Source organism: Tamandua tetradactyla, chromosome 25 (genome assembly GCF_023851605.1).
Source record: "Tamandua tetradactyla isolate mTamTet1 chromosome 25, mTamTet1.pri, whole genome shotgun sequence".
In the NCBI taxonomy this organism is placed as follows: Eukaryota; Metazoa; Chordata; class Mammalia; order Pilosa; family Myrmecophagidae; genus Tamandua; species Tamandua tetradactyla.
Window position 1 is genome coordinate 5905443 of NC_135351.1, and position 22119 is coordinate 5927561.

Genomic DNA, 22119 nt, shown 5'->3' on the forward strand with positions numbered 1-22119 from the left:
AGATGAAAGTTCCAGGTTTCTCTCTCTCATCTGGAAGGGCATGTTAGTGACGTCTGCTTACTTTCTCTCCTGGCTTCTTGTTTCATGAAGCTCCCCTGAGGGTGTTTTCTTTCTTCACCTCCAAAGGTCTCTGGCTGTGTGGACTCTGTTGGTTCTGGTGGCTCTAAAGCTTTTACCAAAATGGTTCCCTCTCAAAGAGCTCCAGTAAGCAATCCCCCCTTGAATGGGTAGAGACACATCTCCATGGGAACCATCTAATCAAAGGTTACCATCCACAATTAAGCGGGTCACATCTCCATGGAAACAATAAATAAGATACCATCCAGCAATACTGAATGAGGATTAAAGGACATGGCTTTTCTCGGGTACACAAAGATTCAAACTGGCATACTAGGATTCTAATTTCTCCACATCTTGCCAACATTTGTTATTTTCCTTTTTTTTTTGAATTATACCTATCCTAGTGGGTATGGGTATGAAGTGGTATCTCACTGTGGTTTTGATATGCATTTTCGTAACGGCTAATGATTTTGAACTTCCCTTATGTACTTATTGCCCATTTGTGTATCTTCTTTGGAGAACTACCTCGAAGATGTTCCTATCTGCTTATGAATTACTGAGCAGTTATTATATGCCAGGTATAGGTCTAAGGGTTTTACTTAGAGATGCATGAACTTATTTCATCTTCATGACAATCCTGTGAGGTAAATAATGATTATTGCCATTTTACAGATGAGGAAAAAGAGGCACTAGGAGGTTCTTTGGCTGGCTGTCAAATCCAAGCGCCCAAGTGGATGGTGAGAGCTCTAGGTAATTGAGTTTGTATGTAGGCCAAGTGATGTATTAGTAATTTTATATGTAATATAAATTTTATATGTAATATAATATTATAAATAAGAATATCAGTTATTAAAATGTGCATGCATTTTGCAGAACACCCTACATATTTTAGCATAATAGTTGGTACAATGGGATTTTGCAGTTATGTGTACTAAAACCACATTGATACTGATTGAAAATATACAGCCTAATTCATTTGTAATTTATGTGCATATATGCAAGTAATATCCCTTTTAATAGTGTGGCATAATTTTATTTTTGGCCTGGTAGCTTAGTCTCTTTCTCTCCCTCCCTCGCCATTTTGGCACGTCCGGTTCTTCTAGACCTCTGAATTACAAGCCTCACCGGCGACTAGTGATGATGCAGCCTTGTCTCTCTAACCCTATTGGCCTTCTCCTTAGTCCTCCACCTACCCAACATCCTCTGCTACGGGTACACTCAGGAACAGCATCTCTATGGTCACAGTCACTCATCCATCCTCCCTGCGTGATTGGCTACCCTCCCCTGGAGGCCACGCCCTAACTCCGCCTCTCCTCAAACTGTATATAATCCGGGGCTCGTCAAGCCTCGTGGTCTTTAGCTTCTGGCGGCCCTGGCATAAGCGTCTACCAACAATAAAGCTACCTCGCTTCATGCCTTAATTGACTCGGCCTCCAGTCCTTTAGACCCGCAGCGAGGTCTCCTGCGCGTGCCCCTTGGACCCAGACCCCCGGCTCGAGCCCCTTTTCTGCGTGCGGCAGCGCCGTCTAGCAAGCAGTGAGAAGCTGAGGAGTAGAGGTTCCCCGATAGTTTAGCGGTTGGGCCAAACCGCAAGTGGCGCCCGAACAGGGACCCCTCTCTCCTCACCCGGCGAACTCCCACGGCACCCTAGGACCTCGTCCAAGGTAAGCGCCCTCGGCACTAGCCACCCAAATAAACTCCCAAGGAAGTCCTAGGCCCTAACCGGAGTGGCTAGTTGTCTCCCTAAATTTTGGTGAACATGGGTAGCAGAATTACTCGGCAGCAGGCACCACAGGTCCGTGCCCTAGCGGCGCTTTTAGACGCTCATAATTGTAAAGTCTCTGTTGAGCAGCTGCAGGTTTATTGGGATCTCCTGCTTCCTTTTAACCCGTGGCTAGTGACTTGCCACCTGTGGAGTATAGACACTTATGATCAGCTAATTGCGAGAGTAATGGACAAAATGGAGCACGAGGGTAAGCGTTTCCCTCCGGGGTTGCTCCCCACTCTCCTTGCCATTCGCTCCTGCCTTCAGGGCTCCTCGCCGCCAACAGACGGCCGCCCGGCCCGAGCGAGGGCCGCGGAGGCTGACGGCTCCGATTCTGAGTCAGACTCGGTCGCCGAGTCGCTGCTCGATCAGCTTAATAATCGGCTAGAGGTAGATCCCCGGAGGGATACAAATGGCGGCCTTCCGGCTTCTTCCTCGAGTAAAGAGCAAAGCCACAGGAAGAACCTCTACCCCACCCTCCCGAAAGGGAGTGGCCAGGAGCCATCTCGTAACTCACTCCCTCCCAACCCACTTCCGCCTCCTCCGGAGTTAAAAAAGCGGAACGACACTCCCTCGACCCCTCCTCTCACAGGGGAGGAGCCTGGTCCGCCATCTTATGCCCCTCCTCCACCTTTTTGTGAGACCCGTCCATCATTTTGTGACTCCGGGGCCACGGCCGCCGGCCCAATCTGGCCTGGTAGCCCACCTGTTCAGTCCGCTGCAGCGGCATGGCCTACTGAGCCCCAGCGGTCCCTCCCACCGCCCATGGTTGGATGCTTCCCTATGAATCTCCAGCCGACGCAGCAGCGCCCACTTGCTTGGTATACTCACAGTGCAGAGGCAATCAAGCAACTGCACAAAGCGGTCAAGGAAGACGGGTTTGCGAGTCCATACGCGACCCACCTGCTAGAGGAAATGTCCACGCAGCTTAATACACCTCACGATTGGACAACTCTAGCCAGAGCTATTCTCACCCCAGGCCAGTATGTTGATTGGAAGGCGCACTTCAACTCAGAGGCCGAGCAGGCTGCTCGACAAATAGATTACCCAGGAGGGCCCCCGGGCCTCGGCATCCCTCTCGAGTCTTTCCTCGGGAGCGGTCGGTACTTCGACCCAGCGGTCTATACCGCTGCCCCGTATGGGTTTTGGGTTCAGTTACGAGAAGTAGCCATGCGGGCCTTCCGTAGTTGTTCAGCCTCCAGACCAGAACAAATTACCAAGTTAATTCAGAAAACAGACGAGGATTTCACCTCCTTTGTCTCTAGGGTACAAGAGGCTTGCAGAAACAAAATATATGATCATCAGGGGCAGGATGCACTGGCTAAGGAACTCATATTTGAGGGAGCCCGTCCCATCTTCAGACAAGCACTGGCAGGCTTTAGAGAGAAGTCCATCTCTGATTGGGTACTTGCTTGTTCCAACATTAACCCTTCCGCAAGAGATCTTGCTGACTCCCTAGCACTCACACTTAGAGCTACTAATGAATGTTACCGGTGCGGTGAGTCTGGACATTTGCTCGGGAGTGTCCTAAGCAACCTGACCCGAGAGACACGGGGGCCAAGCCACCGGAAGGAAAACGCTGGCAAGAGCGAAAGCCCAAAACCCCTTGCCCAAAGTGTAACAATGGCTATCACTGGGCACGCAATTGCCACGCACCTAACCCACCTTTAAACTTCCAAAGGGGCAGGTCTCAGCCCCGTCCCCAAGAGACCCGGGGTGTCAGCAGGAACACCCCCAAACCATAATGTGGACCATTCCTATAACCCCGAACAAACCCACCCGTAAACTAAAAATCGGAGCCGATTGGCTTCTAGGTACGGTGGACTCGGGAGCAGAAATTTCATGCCTTCCTGCAAAATGGAAGAATTTGTGCCCAACTACCTCAGGGCCCGCAGTAATCGGTGCCATGGGCTCTGCCCCCTCGGCGAGAGCCGCCATTCCCCTTACATGGGAGGATGAAGAAGGCCACCGAGGTGTCTTCAGGCCGTTGTTTCTAAACACCATTGACCAGATCTTATGGGGGCGAGACATTCTAGCAGCCTCAGGGGCATATATTACCATGCAGCCCCCTCAAGAATGATTCTCAACCACCATCGGCCAGGCCCTCTGGGGGCGAGCCATCCCCGCAGATGTAGGGACCGATACTACCTCGCAGCCCCCCCAATAGTTTGCGCCACTGCTCGCGTTACACCTCCAGCACCCACTCCTCTTCAATGGGACACAGAGGAGCCTATCTGGGTGGAGCAGTGGCCGCTTCCGTCCCACAAGCTAACAATATTAGAGCGACTAGTGCAAGAGCAATTAGTCGCAGGACACATAGAGCCATCACGTAGTCCTTACAATTCTCCAGTTTTTATCCTCAGTAAAAAGGGAGGTACCAAATTTAGACTTCTTCATGACCTCAGGGAAATTAACAAGCATATCCGACCTGTGGGGTCCCCTCAGCCTGGCATGCCTCACCTTGCAGCTCTTGCTAAACATCTGCGGATAGCCACCATAGAGAAAGAATTTTGCTTGCCATATCATAGTGTGTATTAACCTGTTAGTTTTTCTCCTTTGCGGTTTTGGCCCAACCGCTAAGCTATCGGGGACCCTCTACTCCTCAGCTTCTTACTGCTTGCTAGGCGACACTGCCGCACGCAGAAAAGGGGCTCGAGCCAGGGGTCTGGGTCCAAGGGGCACGCACAGGAGACCTCGCTGCGGGTCTAAAGGACTGGAGGCCGAGTCAATTAAGGCATGAAGCAAGGTAGCTTTATTGTTGGTAGACGCTTATGCCAGGGCCACCAGTAGCTAAAGACCACGAGGCTCGGTGAGCCCCGGATTATATACAGTTTGAGGAGAGGCGGAGTTAGGGCGTGGCCTCCAGGGGAGGGTAGCCAATCACACAGGGAGGACGGATGAGTGACTGTGACCATAGAGATGCTGTTCCTGAGTGTACCCGTAGCAGAGGATGTTGGGTAGGTGGAGGACTAAGGAGAAGGCCAATAGGGTTAGAGAGACAAGGCTGCATCATCACTAGTCGCTGGTGAGGCTTGTAATTCAGAGGTCTAGAAGAACCGGACGTGCCAAAATGGCGAGGGAGGGAGAGAAAGAGACTAAGCCACCAGGCCAAGAATAAAATTATGCCACAATTCCTCTCTTTTTCTTTTTTTAAAGAACACACTTGTGTGACAAGTGGCGGGCTTGAACCTTTGCTGGGAGGGGCAGTGATAAGATTCCCCTTGTGTGCAAGGCTCAGGGTTTCAGGGGAAGGGTATGTGCTGAGCCGACCCTTATGCAAATCTCATGTGCCCCAGAAGAGCCAGAGGAGGTCTATTAGAGTGACCCTCTTCTGCGATCCTTGTGCGCACCCAGCGGTGCCCATCTGGTGGACCCAGATGCACGTACTCTGGTAACATGCAGCCCCCGTGGGGGAGTGTGAGGAATGTGGGCAGGCGATGACTGTTATAGCCTAGGGGAAGCAGGAGAGACTAGTCCTCCACTGTCCCCAGCCCGAGGGTGATCAGTCCTCAGGCGAGGCTAGGCCTGCGAGTCAAACCTGGGCTTGTCTGCGTTCATCCATAGAACAGTCCGGCGAGAAGGCTGAGCATAACAGCAGCCAAAACTGGGCCTCAGCTCGAGACCGGCGACAGAGAATGAGCAGCCTAGAAACGAGAAATGTTGAGGAGTAGTGCTATAAGTTGCGAGGGCGAGCAACGCTAGCTAACTATACCTGCGCTTGCTGCCGGTTGTCTGCATAAGAGAAAGGGTTTAGAGTTGCTAGAGCAAGAAGTTTTTAGGTATGCGGTGAAGATTTAGTCTCGCAAGGTGAGACGGGGCATAGAATGGTTAGCCGGGATAGGAGTAACACAGATTTTAGTGAAGGGGTACCGTCCATTGCAAACAGAGGAGGCAAGTTTACAAGCAGCTTTTACATTTAGAACAATTAAGTCTCTTTGCTGTTGTAAATTGAACACAGCGCTATGCATCAGATGGTTGATATTTTCTTGCGTCTCCAAAGCTTGAGAGGTCGTCTGGGTCACGTTAAGGAGAGTTTCCACAGTGACAGAGGCTTGAGTGAAGGTCACGGCGGCAACAGTACCAGCTGCTGGCGGCGATGGGCTACGTGTCGCGCTGGGCGAGTTGTTACTGGATTCCTAGAAACAAGACTTAAAAGGAGAACTTATTTTATGCAATTACGGGGGGCTCAAACGCGCTCCCCTTTTCCTCAAAATCATCGGCTGACTGGTAGATAACTCTCGGCAAAACCTGTACTAGGATGCAAAACTGTGAGTTGTTGAAAATACTAGTACTGACACAGGGTGTTAGACCCGTGCTACATGCCCATTTAAGTACAAAGTCCCTGGAAGCCTGCCGGTCCTGGCGAAGGAATTAGGTAGGTGTGTCCTGAGGAATTGAACTCATTGGATGCATTTCTACTATTGCTCGTGCAGACACTTTTCCCAGGTTTGTTTGGATCAACAGAGGGAATGTCAAAGTCATCCGCCCCTGCAATTAAGAGACATAAATCAACTTCGAGGGAGGGCCACCACTGTCCCATGGGATGCTTACTATCAGTTTTGGTAGCCACGATATCACCATTGGAATTCAGGATTTGCCAAGTTTGTTTTACAGGTTGGTGAGGGTTGGGAGGTTCGGCACCTGCTAAAATCCTTTTAAGATGAAGTCCCAACAGAATACAGCCCAGCAGCTGGGGTCCGGTTACCCTGACTGCCTGCATCACTTTGTCCCGCACAGCTATTTAAATTATTCTTTTAATTAAAGGAGAAAAACTAACAGGTTAATATTCCAATCTTTTGGGGCAATTGTTGCTAATATCACTGCCCACACTAGGGCCAGAGGACAAATGAATAAGAACCAATAGTTCATGAGATGTTAGTGATGGGATAAACCTGTAAGCAGGAGTTCTTCTGGCTCCCGGTCTTTGGCTTTATCTGTAGAGGCCGTTGCTGGCCGGACGGAGCGTGAAGGGATCCAGAGGGGTTGCGGCTCACTTTCTGGAAAAACACAAGCAAAACCGCGCCCCTGCGCTAGGAGCGGGGCGGGACCTGACCAAGTATTTGTGACTGGGTCACGCCAATAGACTAAGGGGACCACTGAAGGTCGGTTGGCTGGGCCCCAATGCCTGTGCAGGGGTGACAGACCATCTTAGTGGGATGTGTCTGACTGCCTGACAGAGCTTGTGAGGAGGGTATTTGTTGGAGACCTCCCCGTGGAAGCCAAGCATTAGCGCCTGCATGTCGGGATTAAATTGTAACTGGCACTGTGAAGGCAAATTTTTCCGAGTCAATTAAGGCATGAAGCGAGGTAGCTTTATTGTTGGTAGACGCTTATGCCAGGGCCGCCAGAAGCTAAAGACCACGAGGCTCGGCGAGCCCCGGATTATATACAGTTTGAGGAGAGGCGGGGTTAGGGCGTGGCCTCCAGGGGAGGGTAGCCAATCACACAGGGAGGATGGATGAGTGACTGTGACCATAGAGATGCTGTTCCTGAGTGTACCCGTAGCAGAGGATGTTGGGTAGGTGGAGGACTAAGGAGAAGGCCAATAGGGTTAGAGAGACAAGGCTGCATCATCACTAGTCGCTGGTGAGGCTTGTAATTCAGAGGTTTAGAAGAACCGGACGTGCCAAAATGGCGAGGGAGGGAGAGAAAGAGACTAAGCCACCAGGCCAAGAATAAAATTATGCCACACTCCTTTAATTAAAAGAATAATTAAAATAGCTGTGCGGGACAAAGTGATGCAGGCAGTCAGGGTAACCGGACCCCAGCTGCTGGGCTGTATTCTGTTGGGACTTCATCTTAAAAGGATTTTAGCAGGTGCCGAACCTCCCAACCCTCACCAACCTGTAAAAGAGTAATGGAATTTATACACAGAGTGGATAGGGAGATTGCTCACATTCATTACCTGCGTTTAAAAGGGGAGCGCGTTTGAGCCCCCCGTGATTGCATAAAATAAGTTCTCCTTTTAAGTCTTATTTCTAGGAATCCTGTAACAACTTGCCTAGCGCAACACGTAGCCCCATCGCCGCCGCCATCGTCGCCGCTATAGCAGCCAGTGCGGTTGCCGCCGTGACCCTCACTCAAGCCTCTGTCACTGCGGAAACTCTCCTCAACGTGACCCAAATGACCTCTCAAGATTTGGAGACACAAAAAATGTCAACCATCTGTTGCATAGCGCTGTGTTCAATGTACAACAGCAAAGAGACTTATTTGCTCTAGATGTAAAAGCTCCTTTTGAACTTGCCTCCTCTGTTTGCAATGGACGGTACCCCTTCACTAAAATCTGTGTTACTCCTATCCCGGCTAACCATTCTATGCCCCGTCTCACCTTGCGAGACTAAATCTTCACCGCATACCTAAAAACTTCTTGCTCTAGCAACTCTAAACCCTTTCTCTTATGCAGACAACCGGCAGCAAGCGCAGGTATAGTTAGCTAGCGTTGCTCGCCCTCGCAACTTATAGCACTACTCCTCAACATTTCTCGTTTCTAGGCTGCTCATTCTCTGTCGCCGGTCTTGAGCTGAGGCCCAGTTTTGGCTGCTGTTATGCTCAGCCTTCTCGCCCGGACTGTTCTATGGAGGAACGCAGACAAGCCCAGGTTTGACTCGCAGGCCTAGCCTCGCCTGAGGACTGATCACCCTCGGGCCGGGGACAGTGGAGGACTAGTCTCTCCTGCTTCCCCTTGGCTATAACAGTCATCACCTGCCCACATTCCTCACACTCCCCCACGGGGGCTGCATGTTACCAGAGTACATGCATCTGGGTCCACCAGATGGGCACCGCTGGGTGCGACACAAAGTAGTCGCAGAAGAGGGTCACTCTAACAGACCTCCTCTGGCTCTTCTGGGGCACATGAGATTTGCATAAGGGTCGGCCCAGCATATACCCTTCCCCTGAAACCCTGAGCCTTGCACACAAGGGGAATCTTATCACTGCCCCTCCCAGCAAAGGTTCATGCCCGCCACTTGTCACACAAGTGTGTTCTTTAAAAAGGAAAAAGAGAGGAATTGTGGCATAATTTTATTCTTGGCCTGGTAGCTTAGTCTCTTTCTCTCCCTCCCTCGCCATTTTGGCACGTCCGGTTCTTCTAAACCTCTGAATTACAAGCCTCACCGGCGACTAGTGATGATGCAGCCTTGTCTCTCTAACCCTATTGGCCTTCTCCTTAGTCCTCCACCTACCCAACATCCTCTGCTACGGGTACACTCAGGAACAGCATCTCTATGGTCACAGTCACTCATTCGTCCTCCCTGTGTGATTGGCTACCCTCCCCTGGAGGCCACGCCCTAACTCCGCCTCTCCTCAAACTGTATATAATCCAGGGCTCGTCAAGCCTCGTGGTCTTTAGCTACTGGCGGCCCTGGCATAAGCGTCTACCAACAATAAAGCTACCTTGCTTCATGCCTTAATTGACTCGGCCTCCAGTCCTTTAGACCCGCAGCGAGGTCTCCTGTGCGTGCCCCTTGGACCCAGACCCCCGGCTCGAGCCCCTTTTCTGCGTGCAGCAGCGTCGTCTAGCAAGCAGTGAGAAGGTGAGGAGTAGAGGGTCCCCGATAGTTTAGTGGTTGGGCCAAACTGCATAATAGTCCAAAACCGTCTTTGATTTAGGCTTGGGCCTGCATATCTGGTAGGTTCCAAAACAAGCCTCTGTCACTAAACATGTGGCATTAGAAGAGCAAGTGACATCTTTAATCCCTTGTTTTAATTCCACACACTGCTCTCTTGGACTGCTATTGTTAGTTTGATCAGGCAATACCAACTTCTCTCTCAAAATGTTGGTTAAGTCAGGCTTGCCCAAATTTAAATGGCTTCCTGCATCTTCTTTGGATAATGATTATTTTAGAAAAGGTTGTGGCTATTGATTTCTGACTTTCCAAGCATTTGTCTGCCTAAGAAGATGTGTTTGGGGTGAGTCTTGTTGAGGTCAGGCAACAGTAATTAGACCTTGTGGGTGCCTCCCACCCAATGGCTGCTTGTCTTTCTGATGCCTTCCCACATCCTCTTAAGGAAACAAGCCGTGTTTAATTTTACTTCAAATAAGAACATGTGCATAATAAAAATAAGAATAATCACATACTGAGGTCTCATGTCAAATCTGAAAGCATTCCCTAATGGGGCTGCAGCTTTGCCTTTTCCTCCTCAATCTTATTTGAGAAGTTTTACGACCTTCCTTGCTTTGTACAACCTTCCTCAGTCAAATTAGAGTCTATTATCAGTAGCATGAAGTTGGCATTTTCATATGAAATAATGAGAAGAAGCCTCCAAGAAATGTGCTGTTTAAAGAAAAGGAAGGATTCACCACAGGAGAAGCCTGACTAAGATTTTAAATGGGTGTAGTTATCGCGTTGCCCTCTATCCCCTTGGCATTTATTTACTAAAACTGCAGTACAGGCTTTCCTTTAACTTATCATTATTCATTCGACAAGTATGAGGGCCTTTACCATTTGTGTGGGTACCATACAGCTCAGTGTGGAGTTAGCACATACTGCCTTTGTTTGTGTCTATGTCTTAATTATTCTGACTTAGAAGTTGCAAGTTCAGATGCCTCGAGGAATTAGAAGGTAATAAAAATGAGTGTGCTGGGCCAAGCGAGATCTGAGGAGGCCTGGAGAACGCAGGTCCTATGTAAAGGTGCAGCCTCTCTTCAGTGCCAGCTGATTGCTACCCTGTGGAAAGGCAGGCTCAGTTTTCCAGATCTTTATACTCTTTGGGAAAAGCAAGAAACTGGAATTGTAATGTTGAATCTCCAAGTTTTTAAACGCTAGCCTCTTATGCAGAAAACAAATTTAAAAATTCTGGACAGGCCAAATAAAAGCACTTTTGCAGGTCAGATGCGGCCAGCCTGTAGGCCATTAGACGACATTCTTTTCTGGGACCCAAAGGCTATTTCCCACAAATGTCTTGTTTTCCCTATAGTATCTATCAAATGAGGAAACGAAGGAACCAAGGAGTGGAAATAGAGGGGGAATTACTGTGTGGTTGGTGGTGCTGAAGGCCCATGCTCCTTACTTGCCTGACCCTTCCCCTGTGTTTCAGATTGCTAAAGTGGACAGAATACAATATACTGAAAATGAGTTGGCTTTGATATTGGGGATTTATTAACTTAAAATTTACAGTTCTTAGACCATGGAAATGTCCAAATCAAGACATCAACAGGATAACACCGGGACTCTGAAAACAGGCTGCTGGCATCCAGGACACCTCTGTCACATGGGAAGGCACATCATTGGTGCCTACTGTTTCTTCTCTCCTGAGTTACACTGCTTTCAGCTTCTGGCCTCAGTGGCTTCTTCTCTGAGCTTCTGTGGGTATTTTCTTGGCTTCTCTTTTCTCTTTGAGCGTCTGTCATCTCTTATAAAGGACTTCAGTAAGAAGATTAAATCCTACCTTGGGGCAGCTCCTCAATTGAAATAATTTAATCAAAAGGCCCCACTCCCAACAGGTCTTCACCCATGGGAATGGATTAAAAGAACATGGCCTATCCTGGGGTACATAACAACTTTAAACCAGCACACCCTCGGAGGGGTCTCAGCATTGTATTCACACAGTCATGCATTTCTGCATTGTTTTCCAAAATAAGACACGTCAACCACAATTATGACTCTTGTCTTCTTCCATTCTGACATCTTCCCCGTTATACTTCCCCTTGTCATGGGTGGCATTGAGCTGGCTGAGAAAATTTCGAGAAAACGCTAAGGGGAAATTGCATTGAGGACACTTTAGGTATGAGTGGAGAAGGCTATATTTTTGTGGCTAGCAAAAGTAGGCCCCCGGGCTATGGCAAGGCTGCCTCCCTCTGGCCATGGTCTGACCATTCCTTTCCAGAGGAGGTAAAAAGTCCATGGACGAGGGGGTGGAACCCACCCCCACCCACCCCAGATTCTGGGCCATATTCTGTGTTCCTAGGATCCTGGAATCTCTTGTCCAACACCTGAGCCTACCCTCAGGGCCTGCTTAGGCCTCTCATCTGGACCCACCCTGCTGAGGATCACAAATCGGCTGTAGGTGTGTGCCCCTGGGCCCACAGTGTGGCTGAAAGGCAGCTGTCAGCAGAGACGGTGGATGAGCCTTGGGTCTGTGAATGGGTGAAGCCAATAAGGTGCTGGATTGGGCAAGGGGTAGGCAAGGAGGGTGAAAGCCAGTCTTGGGTGTTGTGGTAGTTAGATTCAGTTGTCAACTTGGCCAGGTGAAGGCACCTAGTTCTGTTGCTGTGGACATGAGCCAACGGTACGTGAACCTCATCCGTTGCTGATTACATCTGCAGTCGGCTAGGAGGCGTGCCTGTTGCAATGAATGATGCTTGATTTAATTGGCTGGCACTTAAATGAGAGAGTGCAAAGTAGCACAGCCCAGGCAGCTCAGCATACCTCCTCTCAGCACTCGTAGCTCAGCCCAGGCCTTTGGAGGTGCAGAAAGGAATCACCTGGCCTGGAGAGAAGGCCAGCAGAGATTATCCTGTGCCTTCCCACGTAAGAGAGAAGCTCAGTTGAAAGTTAGCTGCCTTTCCTCTGAAGAACTAATGAAATAAATCCCCTTTTATCAAAAGCCAATCCATCTCTGGTGTGTTGCATTCCAGCAGCTAGCAAACTAGAACAGATGTGAACTTGCAATTCATACCTGGCTTTCCAGGTCATTATGGAGGCATAGTTTCAAGGAAGGAGGAGAGAAACTACTTTATTAGTTCATTAGCTTGATTTATAAAATTTTCAAGCCTTTGGGTATTTAGAGTGGTTTATACTCCTCCAATGACCTCAGCCCTAAGCCTACAAATATTAGGATTGTACCTTAGTTAAGTTAGTCCTTCATTGTTTGGGTTACTATTGATGCATAACTATTGTAGTTAATTTTGTAATGCTCATGGACTCTGTTGAACAGGAACTCCAAAAGGGCAGCTTGTGTCTGTTCCAACACTGACTGGGGCCCCCATGACTGGGGTGACTCCATAGCTGAGGGCTGGAATCATGAAGACATCTATACTCATGTGTCTGGTGATTGATCCCAGCTGTCAGTGGGGACCTCAGCTGGATCTGTCAGCGGGGACCCCTAAGCGTGGTCTCTTCCTCTGGCCTAGGCTTCCTCCTGTAAGTATGGTGACTTCAGAGGAACTGGATTTCTTCCATGGCAGTTTGGGGTTCCAACAGCAAGAGTCTTAGGGAACCACATGGTAGCTGCATTGGCTTTTCTATCTAGCATTTTATTGATTACATACAAAACTTGAGGCCACCCAGATTCAAAGGGAGAGGACACAGACCTCACCTCTCAATGGGAAGATTGTCTAAGAATTCTGGAGTCATGTTTTAAAATGAATATGAAGGTTGAAATATTGTTAGCCAACCTGAATGGCTTCTAGGAATATATCCAGTGTCAATTCAGAAAGTATACAGAGCATACATGCACAAGAAAATTCAAAATCCCATGAAATTTTATAGCTCAGAGGGGAAAACAACTTACAGCAAGTTTCCCCACATTTGACAAAAATTCTAAAAATGTCTATATTATTATCATGGATTTTTGAAGCTGAAAGTTTTCTAGATTAACAATTTAAAAATATTTTTGATCATCTGTGCTAGAAGAAAGACTGAGTTATAGTTTCCTATTCTCTCTGTGGAAAGTATGACAAAATTGTTACCATATGAAGAGGCATGAAGAATGCCTAGGCCAAAAAAAAAAAAAAAATGCAGGTGTTTCAGACCATTATATCACCAAATAAATGTTAATAAATCTGTACACAAAAGAATAATTAATCAGAAAGAAGGAGGGACCAACATGAGTGACAGAAGTCCAAGAATCTTCATGGAGGAGAAGGAAGATTGGGATTTAGCAGATGGAATGAGAACTGAGGTGAGGCAGGGCTAAGTCAGCTGGTCAACCCATACTGGCAGTTATACCTGCATCAGTTCCGACTGGCTCAGCCTCCATTCTTATTGGTCAGCGTCCTACTCTGGCAGTTGGCACATGTGTTGCATATCATCCCTGTCAGTTAGAAGGAACTATAGAAATAAATGCATCAAGAAGGAATAATCTTGGCCTGTTTATCAGACGGTAAGGAGACTAGACTGGGTGTACCCAGTCTAATAAGTACAACCGTACTTAAACAAGTATAGCTGTTTAATGATAGTAAAACCAGTTGTGAAGGATGTGGCGCCCTTAGCTCATTATTAGCTTGTAAAGGACCTCTTGGGTAGTACTTAAAATCTTCTGGTCCATCTCTTATTTTATCCAGTGCTGTTAATAATGGGTCTATTCAACCAGTTTCATGCTGGAGCAACCTAAGAGTACCTCTTCTCTCTCCTCATCCTTGACTTCTCTTGGTGCAGTGGCTGGCTGGAATACCTGAGGGAAACCACGGGGCACTCACTCATGCACAACTTAGAAATACAAGGCTGTTAACATCCTGTGGAGCAACGATTGACCAATGTGGATGGCAGCTGGGGTATAAATGTTTCCCCTTTTCTCTCCACCCCATAGTTTTGAGATATATTTAATAGGGCTTCCAAAAGCTCCTGCAGGATCAAGTCCCAGTCACATGTAGCAATGACTACCTAGATTGTATTGGCTTTCCTCTCCTTCACCCCTACACTTCACTCCCCTTGCCCCTCATTCCTGCTCTCTGCAGCCACATTCCCAAATAAACACAATGCATAGGCCTTGCCCTTTGGGGAAACTCAGCCTAAGATTGGCAAGGGTCTTCCTGCCCTTTGGAAGATACAAGACTCACGTAATGTTCTGCCCCCATCAGGGACATCAAATCCTCACACTTCACTAACCTTCATATTCAATAGCTAACATCTTCTTTTAACCTTTTAGTTTAGTTTTGTTTGTTTTTTTTTTAAATGACTGTCGAGCTTATGCAGTCCCATATTCTAGTAGTGGTTCTAAGCCTATGGGGAGGTAACGTAGAGTGCTAGAAAGAGCAGAGAATTTGGAGGGATAAGATCTCTATTTGAACCTTACCAGCTACTAGCTGAGTGGTGACAAGAGCAATCCATTCAACCCTTCTAAGCTTTAGTATCCCCATCTGTAAAATAGGGATGTTAGTACTTACCTACCTCCATTCGTATCAAATGGGACAAGATATATGTGGTGGCCATTTGAGTGCTCAGCTTCCACTGCCTTTTCCTTTTCATTATTTGATCCTGATTTTTTATCTCCATGTTTACTTTTCCCTGATGCATCCTTTGGGCTTCAGGGAAAGCTTCACTGACACCCCCAACTCCAGAGTAGACCCCGATTGACTTAAGCTAGAGACCATCCTCTTGGTCATAGGAATTGGAGTAAGCCAAGGAAAATTTGTTGGGAGATCTGTGAAAGAAGTGCCCTCTTCTCTTTGGTCATGATGTGAATGAGAAGGTGCATAGCAATTTCCAGGGAAATTGCTAAAAATCATCTTGTGGCTTTAAAGGAGGATCAGCCTAACGATGAAGCAGAACGAGGAGGTGGTGAGATTACGAAATTAGGCCATATCCAAAGCCCACATGACCTCTGGTCTTCCCAGACAAGTGAGTCATTAAATATCTCTATTTATGCCAGTTTGAGTCAGGCTTTCTCTCAGATAAAGAGATTCCTAACTGACAGAGTATGTACAGAAGCTTTGCAATCTGCAAATCACAATACAAACCTCAGTTTTTATTATTTTTATTACCACTAATAAGCAAGAATGACTATGGTCCATGGAGTAGGCTAAGAAAAATTCCTAAGCCTTTAATTTTGTACTGCCCTTTGGGAAAAAATTATAACACTGTCTTAGGAAATGGCCAGAAATAGATCCCAGCTAGATTAATGTATATATATTTTATATGGAAACATAAATCTACAGAACTGAGTGAATTTTTAAAAATATAAAGCTCACAAGTCATTAAATTAAAAATGATCAGATCTGGCCACATAAAAATAAAAATACAAAAAACTGCTATATGGCAAAGAAATACCATAAAAAAGTTAAAAGGCAAAGTTAAACATAAACAAAGTTCAAAGGCAAATAACAAACTGAGGGAAATGTCTGGAACTTATATGACAGCTCAAAGGTTGATATTCTTAATATATAAATTATTCTAATAAATCAATATAGACAAATTTCAATAGAAAAATAGGTAAATGGTTTGACTATAAAATTCACAGAACATAAGAAAAATGCTGAACCTTAAGCTCAAAGAAGCTCAAAGATTATCAATAATAATATAATAACTAATATATATGTACCAGCCACTTTCTAAAAGCTCTATAAGAATTATCTCACAGAAAAGTGTGTATAAGAATGATCAACAAGGGCGGGCCATGGTGACTCAGCAGGCAAGAATGCTCGCCTGCCATGCCAGAGGACCCGAGTTCGATTCCCCGTGCCTGCCCATATAAAAAAATTTAAAAAAAAAGAATGATCAACGAAATTTAAAAAAACAGTAGAAACAAATATGCAACAATGGAAAATAGGCAAAATGCATTATGACATATTCCCATATGCCCTCTACTTTAGGGACCTTAAAAAAGGATAAAATAGGTCTTTAAGAGTTAACATGGAAAGAAGTTTGATGAATCATTTGATGTTATATGAAATAATGAAAAAATGATCCCATTTGTATTAAAATGCTTACGTATGCACTTAAAATCTGGAAGGAAATGGCAATGATTAATAATGGTTATTTACATAGAGACTAGTTTGTGTGAAGTTTTTATGAAATTCATGCAGCTTAAGTATTTTCATTCTGAAATAATGACAAATCAGAGGAAATTCGGTTTGGTTAGTCCAGCTTCTTAATGCAGGAGAAGCATCTGGCCCATGACTGTGTTTGGAAAAGGCAAAAGAAAGGAAGAGATCCACACACTCCACCATCTTGAAAGAGATCCTTGACTGGGGCTGGAGAAGGCCTAGGAATAGGTTTTCCAGGGAGTGTGAGAGAAAAAGACAGAACTTCCCCAAACAGGATATGAGAAAAAGAGATACCCCACGACTAGTTCCTGGGGAACCGAAGGGTTTTTAGTTTTCTCTTAACGGTATCAGAGGTCTTCAACTTAAAGAGAATTGGCTCCTTGAAAAAACACGGGAAGTAGGCATTGCTACTTTGCCGATTTCTGGCTCTGAGGGCCAGAGAACGCCTCCATCCCCTCTGCTGCCAAACCAGGAATTTCTTGTATCTGAGCTCACCCTTCCCCAACCCTTTGGACTTCCCTTTGGACTAATTTGATAACACGTCAGCCCTGTTGTAAACAGCCAAAGTCTGATGGATCTGTAACACCTTTGGCTGAGCTGGCCTCTACCCACCCACAATCCAACCCCATAAACTGGAGTTTGGAGTCTCTTGATAAGAAGTCACAAGGAGAAATAACACAAAATGAATGAGTTTTAGGCTTCCTCGATCCATGTCTTGCGATCAACATATATATGAGTTATGAGAAGGTTCTCTTGCATGGAATTCTAGACTTGTACAATGCAAAGGGATCCGAAAGTTTCTGTTTGTAATTTTTCAGATGAGAAAACTGAAGCATACAGAAGTTACGTGACTCTTCCTAAGCCCATAACAAACTTGCTTTGGAGCCAACGTGAGAACCCAGTTCTATTAATGCCAGGGGCCTCCTGACCTTCACAGCCTGGTTTCCACACTGCCATCTAAATCCTTACCTGTCACTCTTCCAGCTACAGGGATTCTGAGTTTCAGGGGTTTGTAAGGAAGTGAACGTTTACCCCTTCCCTCTAAATAGAGAACTGGAAATGAAGAGGCAACACTGAACATTCTTATGCAATGCCTAGTGTTGCCAATATCAGTAGTGTTTTAGTATTCAACATGACATTTGTTCATTTATTCATTCATTCAGTCATCAGACACCAACTGAAGCTCTGCAATCTGCCAGGGCCTGGAGCAGAAAAAGTGAAAATCCACATCAGTTGTAAGGAGCCATATAACTTTGCAATGATTTTAAGTCACAATCTTTAAGCAGTCACCCTGGTCCTGACCACTAAATTACTGTCCCTTAGTTTTGGCAACCTTTGTAAAGAATTACTACATCACTGCAAAACTATCAGTTTTCTCAAAACACTTTGCCAACATCTAATTGAACAAACTCTTGGATACAGATCCTGTGAACTGTGGCTGTGGAAGACAATCTGGTGGATAATCCTGGAGAGTCATGAAATTGAAAAGCTTTCCCCTTTTGCATTTCATCCGCCACTGGAATCTCAGTATCACTTGCATCACTCACAGCAAGTTCTTCCAGGCAGGGCAAGCTGCATCCTCAACTAGACAGCAAGACCTAGTTCTTTTTTAAAGTCACTGGGAACAATTAATTCCACTGACCAGCAAAGATCTCAGGTGGTTAATTTGTGCTACAGAGAAAGCATATGTTAGCAGACTTGCAAACCACTACATCTCATGAACAGTGTCTTAGAATGGGTTTTCCTGGCGTCAGTTTGGCCAGCTTTGTATGTCTTGCAAGAATCCTTGGAGAAGTGCCAAGGAAGGCCATGGCTGGGATCCTGACCAGTGAAACCAGACAGCCAGTTGAGTTGCAATTGTGTCTCTGCATGTGTCTCTACTGAAAGCATGTTCCAAGGAGTCTACTGAAAGCAATTGTGCACCAAAGCCAACAGCAGAAAGAAGCATCCTGTGTGATCATTTGTTTCCTGCAGTCCCTGAAATTTCTTTCAACACACTGAAAGGTAAAATCCTCTTTCTACACCATAGATTTGCACTGTAAAAAGAAGATGCAAACTGATTTTAAAATACAATTGGCTGCATCTGAGCTATAGTTTTTTGTTTGTTTGTTTGTTTGTTTGTTCTGTTTTTGTTTTTTTTGTGTGTGTGTTTTTATATATATATTTTATTTTTTATTTTTATTTTTTTCTCTATATTATCATTTTATTTCTTTTTCTAAATCGATGCAAATGTACTAAGAAATGATGATCATACATCTATGTGATGATATTAAGAATTACTGATTGCATATGTAGAATGGAATGATTTCTAAATGTTGTGTTAGTTAATTTTTTTTAATTAATAAAAAAATATATATATCAAGAGGAGGCTGAAGGAGCAAATGGTCAAAGGAGTTTCCTGGATCACAGCTGAACTTCTCTATCTCTTGGTCTCCAATGTTTTAAGCAAGCTCCAACTAAGGGCACAGCTGTACTCTTCCCACCATGGAACAGCTAAAGAACACAACCATGTGTGCTGAGAAAAACATGAGCACAGTCTCCACCCAGCCGCTGGATGTGACCATGAGAAACATCTCAACTGCTCAACTTTAGAAGATTCTGACTCCAGTTTTGGTGGAGATGGAATAATCACACTCCACTCTGTCTCTCCCACTGAAGTAATGAAAAATTCTGGGCAGAATGCAGGGAGCAGAGCTATTTGAGGACTCCGAAAAATAAACGGTAGCAGACAAATTGGGGGAAGAAACCAGAACTCAAAGAAAGACTGAGCTGGGAATGAATTTGTGTTTCCTGGGGGTTTTGTTCCTTTTGTTATTCTCTGGCCTCAACTCAAATGCAGCCTAAAATCTGGAATTGGGTGTTGGATGTGAATAGTAAGAAATCCTAGAGAAACCCTCTCTTTATGGTCTGAGGACCGGGAAGGAGAGTCCTTAAGGATGGGGAGGGGCAGGATCCTGTGATTGTTTTTCTGTTCTTTTCCACCCCTGCCTCCAGGCAATTGGGCAGTAGTTGGAGGAGGCATCAGAGATAGCAGTGGTGGCCAGGCACTTGTCTAAAACTCTGAAGGAAGAGATCCCCTTCTCTCTGATCACCTAAACGGGGTCCCAAGAGTGTGAGGATTGAATCCATTTGCATTTTTTTTTCTCTTTCATCCCATCATTTAACCCTGAAAGCATACTCCATGGTGGGATGTGTGCAGCAGAGGAGGAAAATGAAAGCTCCAATTTCTAACAAGGGGGCCAAGAAAAGGGAGCCTGAAAGTGAAAGGGAGAGATTGTAGGGAAGAGGGAGCTTAATCTCATAAAGTTGTGTATGAACTCCTGAGTTTATGCGTAAGCTGCACATGTGTAGATCTGGCGCTAAACAGCATAACAGAGGTGTTTTAGAGCTGAAGACTAGAATAGACCACCACCCAGGACGAGACAGCCCACTGGGTGTCACACATGTAGGACATTGCTAAATGTGTTTCAAGGCAACATCCTTGAAAACTGATCTGATATGAGAACTACAGCACATAGAAGGTGGATCAGAACTTGCAGCTTGAACCCAACTGATAAAACAAAGAAAAAAATCAACACTCTCTATAGGAACTAAATACTCAGGGTTCCAAAATATAATATTCAAAATGCCCAAGATACAACCCGAAATTACTCAAAGTACAGCTTAGCAAGGCACTCTCAATAATTCACAAGAGAAAAGACAACCACATCTCACCATATGAGGCTTAGATGCTGAAATTATCAGACAAATACTTTGAAGCAGCTTTTATAGCCATGCTCCAAGAAGTAAGAGCAACTGCTCTTAATACAAATGAAAACATAAACTCTCAGTAGTACAGTAGATGATTTAAAGAAAGAATGAAATAGAAAATTTAAAAGAAAACAATTCATTGGAAGGGCTCAATTGCAGAATAAAAAGAAAAAAAAAAGAGTCAGTGAACATGAAAATACGTTAACAGTCTGAACAATATAGAGAAAAGTAGAAAACAATGAAGGGAATCCTGGGAAGTGTTAGAAGACATCAAAATGTCTAACATCTAAGTTGTCTAAGTCCCAGAAAAAGAAGACTTGGTGCATAAAGAATATTTGAAGAAATGATGGCTGAAAACTTGCCAATTTTGGAAAAATACATGAACTTGCTGATTCAAGAGCCTCAGTGAACACCAAACAGGAAAAAATCAAAGAAATCCATGCCCAGATACATCTTAATCAAACTGCTGAAAATTAAAGCCAAAGAAAAATATCTTGACACAAAGGCAGAGAAAAATCACACTTTATATAGAGGGTAAAAATTATTCAAATGACTGTAGGTTTCTCATCGGGAACCCTGGCGGCCAGCTGTGAGCAAAACAACATTTTTAAAGTAGGTATAAAAAAACAACTATCAATCCAGAACTTTATATCCAGGAAAAATTCCTTCAAGAATTAAGATGAAATTAAACTTTCTAATTTGAAGGAAAATAAACACCAACTATTCTAGTTTGCTAGCTGCTGGAATGCAATATACCAGATACAGAATGGCTTTTCAAAAGGGGAATTTAATAAATTGCTAGTTTACAGTTCTAAAGTCAAGAAAATGTCCCAATTAAAAGAAGTCTATAGAAATGTCCAATCAAAGGCACCCAGGGAATGATACCTTGGTTCGAGAAGGCCAATGAAGTTCAGGGCTCCTCTCTCACCTGGAAGGGCATGTGGCGAACACAGCATCATCTGCTAGCTTCTTCTCCTGGCTTCCTGTTCATGAAGCTTCCCAGGAGACATTTTCCTTCTTCATCTCCAGAGGTCACTGGCTGGTGGACTCTGCTTCTTGTGACTAAGTCATTCTGCTCTGCTTTCTCTGAATCTCTCATTCTCCAAAATGTTTCCTCTTTTATAGGACTTCAGTAACTAATCAAATGGGTGGAGACACATTTCCCCTAATCCAGCTCAACAACCACTCTTGATTAAATTGCATAAGAAATGGCTGCCTTTACAAAATGGGATTAGGATTAAAACATGGCTTTTCTACGGTACATCCATCCTTTCAAACCAGCACACCAACATACCCATGCTAAAAGAAATGTTAAACGAAGTTCTTCAAGTGGAAAGGAAATTTTACTAGAGGGAAATTTTTGACTTCAAGAATGAAAGAAAAAGACCAGATATGACAAATATCTGGGTAAAAATAGTAGATAATTTTTCTCCTCTTGAATTCTTAGAAATATATATTCTTAAAGCTAAATATATATGGTAGTTGAAAGCAAAGATTATAACATTTTCGAATAGGATTTTCAATACATTTGGGTGCAATACATGATAATTACAAAATTTGGGCTAGAGTAAAGGGGTTTATATGGTGAAATTACTCTTACAGTAGTACAATATCAATTCAAGTAGACCATGAAACAGTAACAATATATATTTCAATCTCTAGAGCAACCACTAGAAATCTATACAAAGTCAGAGTAAAAGCCTGAAGAGATAAATTGAAATGGAATGCTAAGAAGTAATTTAATACTTCAAAAGAAGGTAGTAAGGGGGAACATAGGAATGGAAAAAGAAAGAAACAGAAAAATAATAGCAAACTAGTGGACCTAAATCCTAATATATCAATAAATGTAAATGGATTGAACAACCAAGAAAAAAAAAAAAAAAAAAAAGACCAAGATTGC

General features: G+C 44.9%; 1 protein-coding gene across 10 annotated transcripts in view; it reads left to right on the forward strand.

The window, feature by feature from the left end:
- FAM50B (family with sequence similarity 50 member B) overlaps nucleotides 1–22119 on the forward strand; it is a 63798-nt gene that overhangs the window by 21282 nt on the left and 20397 nt on the right. For 3 of the 10 annotated variants that reach the window (XM_077143700.1, XM_077143702.1, XM_077143701.1), the window contains one exon: nucleotides 733–810. The gene's annotated coding sequence lies outside the window, so the exon portion shown is untranslated. Of the gene's footprint in view, nucleotides 1–732; nucleotides 811–1394; nucleotides 1725–12803; nucleotides 12907–13684; nucleotides 13868–15227; nucleotides 15325–22119 lie in introns of those variants that run through there. The other 7 variants (XM_077143703.1, XM_077143704.1, XM_077143705.1 and 4 more) reach the window with 5 other exon arrangements.